Source organism: Megalobrama amblycephala, linkage group LG16 (assembly GCF_018812025.1).
Source record: "Megalobrama amblycephala isolate DHTTF-2021 linkage group LG16, ASM1881202v1, whole genome shotgun sequence".
NCBI classification, from domain to species: Eukaryota; Metazoa; Chordata; class Actinopteri; order Cypriniformes; family Xenocyprididae; genus Megalobrama; species Megalobrama amblycephala.
Genome location: NC_063059.1, coordinates 7,149,670 through 7,154,145, shown reverse-complemented (window position 1 = coordinate 7,154,145; position 4,476 = coordinate 7,149,670).

Here is a 4,476-nt window from a genome sequence, read left to right as displayed (position 1 = left end):
CTGATCCGATCCATATTATGATATAGTGTTCAAAACCAACGGCTGGTTAGGTTCAGCTGTTAAAGTTAACCCCTGCTGGTAGATGCTGTATTTTCAGATTTCATTATGTTATAGATATAGATACCGGTTCTCCGGTTTTCGGAGGGCTCTTAGAAATGCTGAATAAAGTAATATATTTTAATGTTTGCTGCTTGTGATAGCTATGTTTACCTGAAGGGTTTGCTCTAAAAAACTAAGGGAATTCTAATTTATTTTCATATATAACCAGGCAGGGTATAAATTAATTACTGTACAATACACATTTTTATTTTTAAGGCTGAATGACATCTGTTCTATTTGATAACCAAGCCAAGATCACTTTTAATAAGTATTTCTCAGCATCCCAAATGTCATCTATTCTTTTGAAAATTGCCAAAATAAATTAAATAAAAGGAAATGTTAAATTTTAATTTAATTACATTTTAATACATAAATTAAATTGTTAATATTTTATTCCTTTATTTAATTACAACCATTTTTGATAATAAATATTAACAACACAATTTCTGGGGTGAAAAAAAAAAAAAAAATTTCATAGGGCCCTTTTACTGTAAATAATAATAATAATAATAATAATAATAATAATGATTGATTGATTGATTGATTGATTGATTGATTGATTGATTGATTGATTGATTGATTGATTGAAAGTCTTGCTTTTTGATTATTAAAATTCGATAAAAAATTTTGGAATGGAATCCAGAAAAATTAAAACAGAAAACATGGAATTTGGGAAAAATTAAATGGAATTTGGGAAGAAATTAAACAGATTTCATATAGAGCCCTAAAAATGTCATTTTTGTTAAACTATTTTTTAGTTATTAAACTATTAAATTGTTAAAATTTTATAAGTTTCATGATTTCAATTAATTAGACATGCTTTTGATTAGTAAAATTTTATTTAACCATTACAAAAGAATCCAGAAAAATTAAAATGGAAATAAACTGAATTCAGAAAAAACAAAAATGGAATACTTAAAAATTAAAGCAGAAAAAAAAAAAGATTTTGGGAGAAAATACAGAATTTGGAAAAAATAAAAAGGACTTAATAGGGCCCTACTGATTCTACTGATACAACTCTGCCGAGGACAAATACATTGACTCCAGCGCTCTTCACGAGAGGGACATCCTGTAGGCAAACGCTTCATTCAACCCCGCCAGAGTCAAAGACGCTTAAGCTGACACAAGCAGAAAGAAGATCACAGAAACATTCCTCTCATCCTACACAGCCGCTGTTCAGCCCTTATGAGCATGACCGCCTGTGGAAATCACATCAGTGTGGAAGCTAATACGTGAATGAAAGAGTCCTCTTAGCCTTTAAGCTAATATTTATGGCACAGACAACAGGAGACACATGCCACCCGGGGGAATTAAAGGGGAGATGCCTGTCTGTCTGTCCTCAGGCTGTCCCACATGATAAGAATAATCTTACATAAAGACGCCAGTGACATCACCACAAAAGGCTTCAAAAGAGTGGTGAATTATAACTAGGGATCACTTCACTGTGCAAAGTATGAAAGAAACTTAAGTTTCTTTATTGTTGGCAGATTAGTGGTAATATAAGCTCTGTAAGGGATAATGAACACTCAGTCGGTTATTATCGCAAAATAAAACCCCGGCAGGGTGTATGATTAGGACCCCGATGAAGAGTAGAAATTAAAGGCCCACTGAATTGCCATGGAACAAGCAGCATTATTCAATGTGTTGATGTAATTTCAACTGAAACAGGAAGACAGGGCAGGACATATCGGACAGCTCCGCCACCTTTTTAAAATAGCCAGTAGCGTTTTGTTTATACCACAGCGTGGCCAGAGCCGCTAAACTTGGTAAAACCTCAGTTTCCTTCTAATCTCTAACCGTTTCCTCTCCAAATCTCCTCTTTATCACTTTAAAATACAGCATTCTGTGCAGAAATCAAATGGGTCCGATACCTTTTGTGGTCTGAGCCGACTCACGGATATGATCCACTCTGTGCTTTCGTGTCTCTGGACCAGAGCAGAATGTGCTCGCGCTGCGGCGGTTCACATGACACTAACGCAAAAACAGACTTCATTCACGTCAATGAAAAGCATATTTACACTGTCTGAATCATTTCCTATCCCCTATTTAGTGCACAATGTGCCATTCACCATGTAGAAACTAGTAAATGTGTGAACAAATGACTGATTTCAAGTTTTGAATGCTTATATCTCCTAATTGGAAATTTTGTCATTGTTTTGGAACACACCAGCTTATTCATAACCTTAGGGCTAACATATTCATACTAAAAGCTAAAAAACTTAAATTTTGATTTCATTTGTTATGATTATTCAATTATTATTAGTTTGATGTAGTCATAATTTTCTCTATGTTCATTTACTAGTGGTTCAACGGATCACAAAACTCACGGTTCAGATCATATCACGGTTATTAAGTCAGGGATTGGATCATTTTTCGGATCAGCAGCAAAAAAAAAATTGGGAGGTGGGGGGTAACTTTGCATTTATTACTTAGCCCACTTTAACTACTCCGATACCACAGCAGAAACTACTAGCCTAACTAATACATTATTAGAGGCAAGTGAACAGACAGTAAAAAGAACAAATACTGTACACCAATTACAAGCATAGATAAATACAACATGAATGTTACAAATAAATTATAAGGTCTAACTGTAGTATTAATTTTCATGTACAGAAATTTAATAACTAAATGAGACTGTTCACTGTATCAATTTAATATAGATTAATCTTTGTTAAAGCTGTGTTTTGTTGTTTGATTTACATGACAGACAACAGCAGGTATTTATAGGTTGCTGTCACTTTAAGAGTAAGACCCCATGCAGGCACACATCCGAATTCTCATCTCATTCAATTAAAGGTGCCCTAGATTCAAAATTTGAATTTACCTTGGCATAGTTGAATAACAAGAGTTCATTACATGGAAAAGACATACATTGAGTTTCAAACTCCATTGCTTTCTCTTTCTTATGTAAATCTCATTTGTTTAAAAGACTTCCGGAAAACACGCGGATCTCAACATAACACCGACTGTTACGTAACAGTCGGGGTGTACGCCCCCAATATTTGCATATGCCAGCCCATGTTCCCAACATTATGAAAGGCATTAGACAAGGGCAGCCAGTAATGTCTGGATCTGCACAGGTGAATCAACAGACTAGGTAAGCAAGAACAACAGCGAAAATGGCAGATGGAGCAATAATAACTGACATGATCCATGATAGCATGATATTTTTAGTGATATTTGTAAATTGTCTTATCTAAATGTTTCGTTAGCATGTTGCTAATGTACTGTTAAATGAGGTTAAAGTTACCATCGTTTCTTACTGAATTCACAGAGACAAGAGCCGTCGCTATTTTCATTTTTAAACACTTGCAGTCTGTATAATTCATAAACACAACTTCATTCTTTATAAATCTCTCCAACAGTGTAGCATTAGCCGTTAGCCACGGAGCAGAGCCTCAAACTCATAGAGAATCAAATATAAACATCAAAATACTTTACTCACATAATTCGAAGCATGCATACAGCTTGTAAAGATCCATTTGAGGGTTATTTTAGCTGTGTGAACTTTGTAAATGTGCTGTAATATAATCGAGAGCTCGTGTGGCAGGGAGCACGCGAATTAAAGGGGTGGCGCGCTGAAAAAAATCAGTGCATAGTTAATGATGCCCAAAAAAAATTAATTTAAAAAAATCTATGGGGTATTTTGAGCTGAAACTTCACAGACACATTCAGGGGACACCTTAGACTTATATTACATCTTGTGAAAAAAGCATTCTTGGGCACCTTTAAGACATAACCAAATGTGTTTACAAGAATACTTGCCGAGAGAGGTATTTTGACTGACATAATGCGTGTATGTGTCCATCCAAGTGCATTGAGGACGCGAAAGAGAAATCAATTTGGAGTTTGCGAGCGATATGAAACGCCTCTCTCTCTCTCTCTCTCTCTCTCTCTGTTTGCGCGCGAGATGTAATGCGTCTGTGCGCACCGATAACAGCGTGGCGTGCGATACCGAATTAAATCCTCTTTTGCCTCTTCTAGAGCTGGAATGGTTTTATATCTATTTAATGTGTATAGCAAGACAAAAACATGCAAATGATAACCTTTCTCTATTCGGTTAAACTCAATTGATCCACGAATCACTCTCCCGAATGTGGGGCTTGTCCGTACGGATCACGGATCAACAACAATCCGTTTAACCACTATCATTTACAGGTTTTCCGCCTCTACTGCTGCTGCTGCAGAGCAAGGACGGGACTTGCTACTGCCAATACACACAACACGCTGCTGTGAGCAAGTGAGACGTGCTGCTGCTGTACAATATATCAGGCATGAATTACCCGTAGCATATGTACAGTATACAGGTGGAGCTGGGGAAGGTGGAGGGTTTCTGAAAGCACGCTGCAAACTACTAAAGCAAATGCTGACCAA